The sequence below is a fragment of the Anolis carolinensis genome, chromosome 4, assembly GCF_035594765.1.
Source record: "Anolis carolinensis isolate JA03-04 chromosome 4, rAnoCar3.1.pri, whole genome shotgun sequence".
NCBI classification, from domain to species: domain Eukaryota; kingdom Metazoa; phylum Chordata; class Lepidosauria; order Squamata; family Dactyloidae; genus Anolis; species Anolis carolinensis.
In genome coordinates, this window is record NC_085844.1 from 168,905,310 (window position 1) to 168,915,848 (window position 10,539).

A 10,539-nucleotide genomic window follows, 5' to 3' on the forward strand; every position below is an offset into this window, starting at 1 on the left:
CTAGGTATTCGATTATTTTCCCTACATCTATTGAGTCTTTAGTATATAATTTCCCATAAAATATTTTAAACTCTTCTCTGATTTGTTCGTCTGACAGGATAACCCTATCTTGTGCTCTAATTTTGGTGATCAGCTGGCTTTGTTTCTTTTTCCTCACTAGTCTTGCTAACCACTTACCCGGTTTGTTTGCGTTTTCGAAATTGTTCTGTTTAATCCATCTCATCTGTCTTGCCAAGTTGTCCAACTCCCTGCTTTTTTTCTGTCTTACTAGCAGATCTAAACTTCTTTTAATTTTTGGGTTTTTGGGGTTGGCTTTTAAATCTTTTTCTTTAGTCTCTATATCTTTCATTAACTTATTCCAGTGTGCTTCCTTCTGTTTTCTCTTTTCCGCGTTTAGTTTAATCAAGAAACCTCTCGCCACCGCTTTGTACGCATCCCAAACTATTTGCGGTTTCATCTCCTGGGTGTTATTGAATTTAAAATATTCCTTAGTCATGGCCTTGATTTTTATTATATCCTCTTCTTGCTTTATAAGGTTACCATCTAATCTCCACTTCCTTGTCGTGAACCTCCTATTAATTTCTAAAGTTAGAGGACAATGATCTGATAAGTCTCGGGTAAGAATTTGGGTTTTATTTATCTTAACCAAAACTGATCTAGAGCACCAGATCATGTCTATTCTAGACCACGCCTGGTGTCTGCTGGAATAGTACGTGTAGTCTTTTAAATCCGGATTGAATTCTCTCCATGAGTCTACCAGATCGTACTCATCCATCAGCGCCATAAAATTTTTGGGTAGATCCAGTAATCCTATCAATAAACTCAATGGTCAATGAATGTGGGGAATGGTTTCGAGGAATGTTCATTGCTCAGTATTAAACGAGGCTGCATTTTTATCCACATGTTATATGCAAGTTCATAAAATTCAAAAGCCTGCTAAGATAATGTTAAAATCAGCTATCCTATCTGCCTATGTATGTATCTCACTGAAATAATCCAAGATGTGCAACCATTATTAGTGCTGAAATGAAATTTTAAGTGTTGACCCCCATCTTGTTCACTCATTTTATACCAGGCATCCAAATCTAGTCAAATTATTTGGGAACTTTAAAAAAATCCCTCAAGGACTTCTCTAAGTAATCATTTGCTGTCCTTTCTTGATGTCCAAATGAATCAGTGGGCCAAAGGGCCATTCTCACTTTCACTACTAGTCTTCATTACAGTAGAGTCTCACTTATCCAAGCCTCGCTTATCCAAGCCTCTGGATTATCCAAGCCATTTTTGTAGTCAATGTTTTCAATATATCATGACATTTTGGTGCTAAATTAGTAAATACAGTAATTACAACATAACATTACTGCGTATTGAACTACTTTTTCTGTCAAATTTGTTGTATAACATGATGTTTTGGTGCTTAATTTGTAAAATCATAACCTAATTTGATGTTTAATAGGCTTTTCCTTAATCCCTCCTTATTATCCAAGATATTCGCTTATCCAAGCTTCTGCCGGCCCGTTTAGCTTGGATAAGTGAGACTCTACTGTACTAGGGATCCTAATGAGAGGCTACTATCTTGGAGACCATATACTCTAGAATTTTTCTTTGTATTATGATGTTATACTCTATGCTTCTAAGCATTAAGTTATTCTGTGGTACACTGTTTAGCCATTTTCTTGTGGAAGGAGATGACTGGCAGCTGATAGAATAGTATTTTGTAAGATTTGGATTTGTTTACATATAAACTTATATTAGTTGAGCAAATATAGTGGCACCTATGTTTCAACACTCCAACAGATAACCAAACTCGACTTCCATTCCAAGTTTCCAGTCAAGTAGCACAAAATATAATTAGCTTGTACAACACATAAGCATAGCTTTGCAGCCTTGCTAACAACTGTTAAGTCTCCAACAGTACCTTCTCTTATTCTAATCATACAATATTGTCAGTTGAAGAGTTCCCACAAAGAAAAACAGAATGGTTAGACATAAGGCAAGGAATAGTGGTTGCTTACACATGCTTTATTATCCCTTAGTTTCTAATGAACCCACTAAATTGTAATGTCAATAAAGATCTCCAAGGCTTATGAAAATAATGTAGATGGCAGAAAAGTTGCAAGCCAGAAAGAAAATCTATATTCAATTTCATAATTAATTTTCAGTCTCAATGCAAAAAGAAAAAAACAGCTTTTAAACATGTGCCATTGCCATCATTTTCATGAAAATCCCATGGCCCACCACCTCACGTCTGGAATTGGAGCTTCTGGGCATGGTCCTTAATAATTAATTAAAAGCTGCTCAAAGTTGAGTGTGGGTCTCCTTTAATATTCATTTACAATTAAATCCTATAAATATTCCCAGGATTTTAATACTTTTGGCAAGGTACAGCCAGACCCTGTTTAACTGCTTCAGGAATAAGAGAAATAATTTTTAAGTAATTATATTATCACTGGTTACTATCTGCTCTAGTCAGATTAGGGCAGTGGCAACCTTAATTCTTGGATTTTAATCTTGGTCAAAGTAATAACTGCTTAATACATTTTCCCATCATTTATTGGACATCTTAATCCTATTCATTTGATAGGCTGAAATGGTAAAAAAAAAAAAATCTTCCTTATTAACTACTTTGATAATCTAGATAGGGATGGCTCTTAAACACAAATAACTAAGTAGATCCTTCTGTCAAAATATAATTTTGTTTCAAAACCAGATTTCTTGTATATCTAGTTTTTCACCCATCTTTCCCTGATATATATTACTTCTTTATATAAAGATGTCCCCTACTCTTGAGTAGATTGGCTAAATGTTTCCCTAATAACTTGCTATGAAATGTAAAAGGTAAAGGTAAAGTTTTTCCCCTGACAATAAATCTAGTCGTGTCTGACTCCGGGGGTTGATGCTCATCTCCATTTCTAAGCCAAAGAGCTGGTGTTGTCCAAAGAGGCCCCCAAGATCATGTGGCCGGCATGACTGCATGTAGCACCGTTCCCTTCCCGCCGGAGTGGTACCTATTGATCTACTCACATTTGCATGTTTTCGAACTGTTAGGTTGGCAGAAGCTGGGACTAATAGCGGGAGCTCACCCCGCTCCCAGATTCAAACCATTGACCTTTTGTTCGGCAAGTTCAGCAGCTCAGCGGTTTAACCTGCTGCGCCACCGGGGCTCCGCCATGAAAGGTACACCTGCTGAAATATCGGTACTTTTTTTAAACACAAACGTTCACAATTTCTTTTCTTATCTCCTCATTCACTTATTTCCCAGACCTTTTCATATGAACAATACTTATTATCAGATCATTCAGTTTTAGTATGTTCTGTTGCATGGCCAGCATGTCTACTCCTGGATAAATATTTATAGATTTAAGGATAGCTAACTCAACCACAACAAAGAATCCTAGCTAGAAGGAGCACATAGACTGAAACATTCTGAGGTTTTCACCTTCAATGGCAATACAATAATATGAAATTGGTTATTAGCATCTAAATTTGTCTCCAGTACAGAGGCTTATCAAGAAGCTCGCTGCATTCTGCTTACAAAGTGACCAGTAGACTTTTTCAGGACAGATACAAGTGAAATTGCCTTTGTTTTTAACAGTAGAGAAAAAAAACTTTGTTGCCTTGCCTTGTTTTTGTCTCCCTCAAAAAGGATGTGATCTTGACTTCCATCAAATTTCTTTTCACCACCATCTTAAACTCTACTTAACATCTCAAGACAGATGCAGTTCTGTGGCCTTTCAACATTACGTTTCTTCCTCTAAAATAACTTTTAACAGCCATGTCAATTCAATGCTGTGCGTATAGTAAAGGTAAAGGTTTTCCTCTGACATTAAGTGTAGTCCTGCCCGACTCTGGGAGTTGGTGCTTATCTCAGTTTCTAAGCCAAACAGCCAGCGTTGTCTGGGTAGAGATAATGGGTATTGCAGTCCAACAGCATGAGGAAGACTATATGAGTCCTACCTCTGACCTATAATACAGTGCCTACAACATTTTCAATTACATATCTGATATCATTTGCTCTGGACATTGGAGCAGGAGTGGGCAAGTACAGCAGGTACAGGGATGGTATGAGATGGACTACAGAAAACTATTTTTAAAAACCTCGAAGTGTCTGGAAGTCCACTTGTGGCTCTCCAAAAAGGGCATGTTAAATGGTATAAAAAACATTGCAAAGTGTTTAAAGGTACATTGTGGCACTTAGAAGCTTCCAGGAGCAACAACCCTCCCTCTTTCCATGGCCCATAAAATACTAATCTACAGATCCTGGAGAAGGCGAAGGCCACAAGAACATTTGGGGGGAGGGGGGCAGCACATTTTTCCCACTCCTGCACTAGAGCAGTGGTTCCCAACCTTTGGGCCTCCAGGTGTTTTGGACTTTAACTTCCAGAAATCCCAGCCAGCTTACCAGCTGTTAGGAAGTGTGGGAGCTGAAGTCCAAAACACCTGGAGGGCCAAAGGTTGGGAACCACTGCACTAGAACAATAAACTATCTCACTCTTTATAACAAAGTGTGGCAGTTCTGGGTGTTGATAGAATAAACCTCCCAACAACATTAGCCATCATAATAAATTGTGCAGTCATCTTTTTATTACTAAGCATTTCAGTCTAACATTTGAAAGGCCAGCTCTGATATAGAGAAATCCCATTGGTTTCAATAACACTAATGCAAATGAATTGGTGCATGCGGGCAAACACCATAAAGTCTCTTGATATTAGACAATGTTGAGGTTATAATTAAATGGTGACTTAATAGATAGACAAAATTGTTACTTGATTTTGGGAAGTCCAGGATCTGGTGCAAAACTTGGAGATAACATATTCCAGGTACCAATTACTTACAACTAGTTATCTCTGTGGGAGGAGATAACAAGGGTATCAGACAGGTGTAGAAAATACATGACTGAAGCCCCAGGAACCACAATCAATTATGACAAAATTTGGAAGTTGCAATTCAGCATCTATTGTAGGGCCACATGATCCTTACTTCTTATATAATTGAATTGCTCAGTAACAAATAAAAGTCACTTCATCTGTGCATCCTGTAAGTTTCTTGTTACTTATAAACAACACACTGGGTAACGTTTAAAGCATTTTGAGTAACATTTAATCTTAATGTGATATTTTTATCAATCCTAATTTTTTCCCCTCTTAAAAACATAACAAAAATAATGGAAGAGTAATAATTTTACAACTTATTTTTTCAACACTGCTATGAATAACAACCTTAACGGCGCTCCATGTAGTCATGCCGGCCACATTACCTTGGAGGTGTCTACGGAAAACACCGGCTCTTCGGCTTAGAAATGGAGATGAGCACCAACCCCCAGACATGACTGGACTTAACATCAGGGGAAACCTTTATCTTTTTACCTATGAGTAACAACATAAATTATTCTTCCAACACCATACCAGTAATAGGAATTATTATGTTAAAAATTGGAGTGAGCATGGAGTAGTGGCTTCAGCATTACACTACACCTCTGGGGACCAGGGCTTGATTCCCTGCTTGCCCATGGAAGTCTCCTGGGTAACCTTGTTCACATACTCTCAGTCAAAGAAAACCCCATGATAGGTTCATAAGTCAGAAATGACTTGACAACAATAGCTTGACAAATAACAACAGCAACACTTTTCTAACCTATGATCTAACACCAACACCAACAACTTTATTTTTATACCCTGCCCCATCTCCCCGAAGGGACTCGGGGCGGCTTACATGGGGCCTTGCCCGATAAAACAATCAAATATTAAAACACAGCAATAAAACAATTATCCAATAAAAACATCAATTACAGTAAAAACAATCGTTAAAATCGACATAAAACACACAATATTAACACAGGAGACTAATTCATTGAACCCAGGCAAAGTGCAGAATGTGCCAAAATGGGCCGAAATAGGGAAGGTAATTTCACAGTAGAAATGGACAAAATGCAATATAACATTGGCAACACCTTGAGAATGGGGCTGTTATAAAATGGGCAGATAGATCAGTCCGACAACAAATTAAGTGCCAAAGGCCTTTTGAAAGAGCTCCTACGGAAGGAGAGGAGGGTAGGGGCCTGCCTGATCTCTCTAGGGAGCGAGTTCCAAAGCCGGGGGGCCACGATGGAGAAGGCCCTCTCTCTCGTCCCCACCAACCGTGACTGCGAGGGTGGTGGGAGCGAGAGGAGGGCCTCCCCCAACGAGCGAAGAGAACGTGTGGGTTCATAGGGTGATATGCGGTCTCTAAGGTAGGTGGGTCCCAAACCGTTTAGGGCTTTGTAGGTGATAACCTGCACCTTGAATTGGGCCCGGAAAATAAACGGCAGCCAGTGGAGCTCCTTAAACAGAGGCGTAGAACGCGCCCTGTAATTCGCTCCGGTTAGAAGCCTGGCTGCCGAACGCTGTACTAGTTGTAATTTCCGGGCCGTCTTCAAAGGCAGCCCCACGTAGAGCGCATTGCAATAGTCCAGTCTAGAGGTAACTAAGGCATGGACCACCATGGTCAGATCAGACTTCTCGAGGTATGGTCGCAGCTGGTGCACAAGTTTTAATTGTGCAAAGGCTCTTCCGGCCACGGCCGACACCTGAGCCTCAAGCATCAGCCCAGAATCCAGGAGGACCCTCAAGCTGCGGACCTGCGCCTTCAGGGGGAGTGCGACCCCGTCAAGCACAGGTTGCCACCCAATACCCCGATCAGACATACGACTGACCAGGAGGACTTCTGTCTTGTTGGGATTAAGTCTCAGTTTGTTCACCCTCATCCAGGCCAACACAGCGGCCAGACATTGGTCCAGAATCCGAGGGGCTTCCTTGGATTTAGGTGGAAAAGAGTAGTAGAGTTGGGTGTTATCCGCGTAGAGATGGCACTGCACTCCAAAACTCCGGATGACCTCTCCCAGCGGTTTCATGTAGATGTTAAAAAGCATGGGGGACAAAATAGAACCTTGCGGGACCCCACAGGTCAATGGCCAGGGGTCCGAGCAGGTGTCCCCCAGCTTCACCAACTGGGAACGACCCTCCAGAAAGGACTGGAGCCACTGCAGTGCAGTACCCCCAAGGCCCATCCCAGAGAGCCGCCCCAGAAGGATACCATGGTCGATGGTATCGAAAGCCGCTGAGATGTCCAAGAGAACCAGCAGGGTCACATTCCCCCTGTCCAGCTCCCTGCAGAGGTCATCCACCAGGGCGACCTAAAGCCGTCTCAGTACTGAACCCAGGCCTGAAGCCAGACTGCGATTGGTCCAGAAAATCCGTATCTTCCAAGAATCCCTGGAGCTGAGAGGCAACCACCCGCTCCAAGACCTTGCCCAAGAATGGTAGGTTAGAGATTGGCCTGTAGTTACAAGGATTGGTCGGATCCAATGAGGCCTTCTTCAAAATTGGCCTTACCACGGCTTGTTTTAGGCTAGATGGAAATTTGCCCTGCCGCAAGGAGGCATTAATTATTGCCACAAACCAATCAACTAACCCACCACTGGCCTGTTTTAAAAGCCAAGATGGGCAGGGATCAAGGGCACAGGTAGTCGCCCTCACCGCTCCAAGAATCTTGTCCACATCATCAGGTTGCACAAACTGAAATGAATCCCACAAGATCGAACAGACAGATGCCTCGGTTACCTCACCTGGCAATGCTTCAAGACTGGCGTTCAAGTCGGAACAAATCTGAGCGACTTTGTCTGCAAAGTGGTGAGCGAACTCGCAACACTGAGTTGCCGAGAAGTCAGGTGTCCCTCCACCCTGAGAAGGATGGAGGAGCTCCCCAACAACTCAGAACAACTCCGAAGATCTATTTGTTGCAGACGCGATGCAGGCAGTCGTGAAAACCTTCCTGGCTGCCCGCAACGCCGCGGAATAAGCCCTAATAGCGGCTTTAGACCGTGCTCGGTCAGAAACGTCACGAGTTCTCCGCCAGCGACACTCTAGTCTCCTTCTCCCACGTTTCATCTCCGCCAGCTCCCCGGTGAACCAGGGAGCAGGGGCAACTCCACGCAGTGAGAGGGGACGTTCGGGAGCGATCATGTCAATAGCCCTGGACAACTCGGTGTTGTAACGAGCGACCAAGGCATCGACAGGATCGTCAGCCTCCATGGCAGACAGAACCCCAAGAGACGTCAGGAGTCCCTCAGGATCCATAAGTCTCCTGGGGCGGATCATCTTAATGTGCCCACCACCCCTGCGGAGGTTTGAGGACACGGTGAGTCTTAACTTGATCAGATAATGGTCAACCACACTAACATAGTCCTAATAGTGCAGTGCAACTATTTCCATTTCCCAGCAACCCTTGGCATTACTCAGAATGTCTGCTCCATAAGTTTTGTAACACCTTTGAAGAAGTTTTTGGGGGTGCTGGAGGCTGTTGAGGAATCGCCTCCTCCTAATCCGTTGGAGAAACTGGTTCCATTGGCAAAATATTCAAATCTTGGATTATGCTTCTAAAAGCTCTATCTTTTACAAGAGCTTGCATGCTTATTCTGTACCAAACACTGCTTTTCATCAGTTTACTTCTAGTATTGGAGCCCCCAGTGGTGCAGTGGGTTAAACCCTTGTGCCGGCAGGACTGATGACTTGAAGGTTGGGTTGCTGACATGAAGGTTGCCAGTTTGAATCCAGCCCGGGGAGAGTACAGATGAGTTCCCTCTATCAGGCTTGAGCTCTATGCGGGGACATGAGAAAAGCCTCCCACAAGGATAGTAAAAACATCAAAAATATCCGGGCATCCCTTGGGCAACATCCTTGCAGACAGCCAATTCTCTCACACTAGAAGCAACTTGCAGTTTCTCAAGTCGCTCCTGACATGGAAAAGAAAACTTTTAGTATTGTAAGTACTTGCTGTCATGCCACACTGTTCAGGCAACATATTCTTGACGTAAGATCATCTTCTGAGGGCTTTATCACCTCATACAATAATAACAGTTTGAAAGATTAAATGTTAGATTGAAGCTTTTAAAACAAGAGCAAAACAGAACATAAACCAAGATCTGGTTATTCCTCTTCATGTTAAAATTAGAACAAAATATATTACAGTATCTTTAACACAAGAGCTAAGACTTGGAATGTGTTGAGGGGAGTTTGGATTTTAAAAAAGAAATTGTAATATTTTTCTCATTACATAATTTTTCCCTAATTTACGCTAAACTTGTTAAAGGCAATATATACACAAAAATATAAAGAAACATAAAAAATATGTCAAATCAAACTTACCAGAAAAGTATGACAGGTATTCATAAAAATACAGTAGATAAAAGACTAGATGGAGAGTGTGATTTATAGTGCAGCATTAATATAAGCAAGCCACCAATTCTTCACCTTAAGGCATTAAATCAAGCTCCATTTTGTATGGAGATTACTAACAGGTTCCTTTAACAATTAACCTAATCTGACTTGAATAGAAATAAAATATCATTAACACTTTTGTAGATCTTTTTGAGTGGAAGGAAGGCAAATATACTGTACTTAACAAATTGCTCACAACCTCTGAGGATGCCTGCCATAGATGTGGGCCAAACGTCAGGAGAGAATACTTCTGGAAAGCCTTCGACAACACATTAATAAGGCTTACTTCTGAGTAACCATTCTTGGGACTGCGTATTTGTTGACGTTTAAATACATTTCACCTAGGGGTCAGAACAATTTTGCTCAGAAGCAAGTTACACAGAATTCAGTGAGGTTTATTCTCAGGCAAATGTGCATACAAGTGGAACCTTGCATCCCAAGCTGTTGCATACTTAGGCATGCCTAAGATCAGAGCATTGGTGAGCTTAAGTACATTTAACTGTGGCTCTGACTACGTAGATTCAGGGTATTAATGTGATCAGAAGATCACTAGGGGGTTGATTTAGCTGCATTTTAGCTGCAATAGACTCCTGGGAATTGTAGTTTTCCACATTCTCTGCTAAATTGTGCTGGTACTTAATCAAACTACAGCTCCCATGATTACATAGCATTGGAGCCTCCAGATGGCGTAGTGGACTAAGTGACTTGAAGGTTGGGTTGCTGACCTGAAAGCTGCCAGGTTCGAATCCCACCTGGGGAGAGTGTGGATGAGCTCTCTCTATCAGCTCCAGCTCCATGCGGGGACATGAGAGAAGCCTCCCACAAGGATGGTAAAAACATCAAAAAAACATCCGGGCGTCCCCTGGGCAACGTCCTTGCAGACGGCCAATTCTCTCACTCCAGAAGCAACTCCTGTCAGTTGCTCCTGACACGAAAAATTTTTTTTAAAAAAAAATTACATAGCATTGAGCACCCTAGTTGCACCTAGGTTGCTACATGTAAAAGAGGACCGGGCACCTTTAATAGCTTTGTAGAGAAACAATGTCATCAGATATTTATATTGAGCCTTTCCTGTTTATACAATAAATTTAAAAAAAAATTTTTAAAAAAAATATCAGTATGTGCCAGGGGAAAATCAGTATGAACACTGTCAGAAAATCACTAACTGCGGGAATAACATCTTTAAAAATCAAGATGTTACAATTGTCTTATAAATCTAATATTTGTTTCAGAAAACCAGAACAAGTTCCTAGGTCATAATTCACTTCCAAAAAGATTTCTGCTGTA

General features: G+C 41.6%; 1 protein-coding gene across 2 annotated transcripts in view; it reads right to left on the reverse strand.

Annotated features, from left to right (window-relative positions):
- dnajc6 (DnaJ heat shock protein family (Hsp40) member C6) overlaps nt 1-10,539 on the reverse strand; it is an 81,131-nt gene that overhangs the window by 54,379 nt on the left and 16,213 nt on the right. The window lies entirely within an intron of this gene.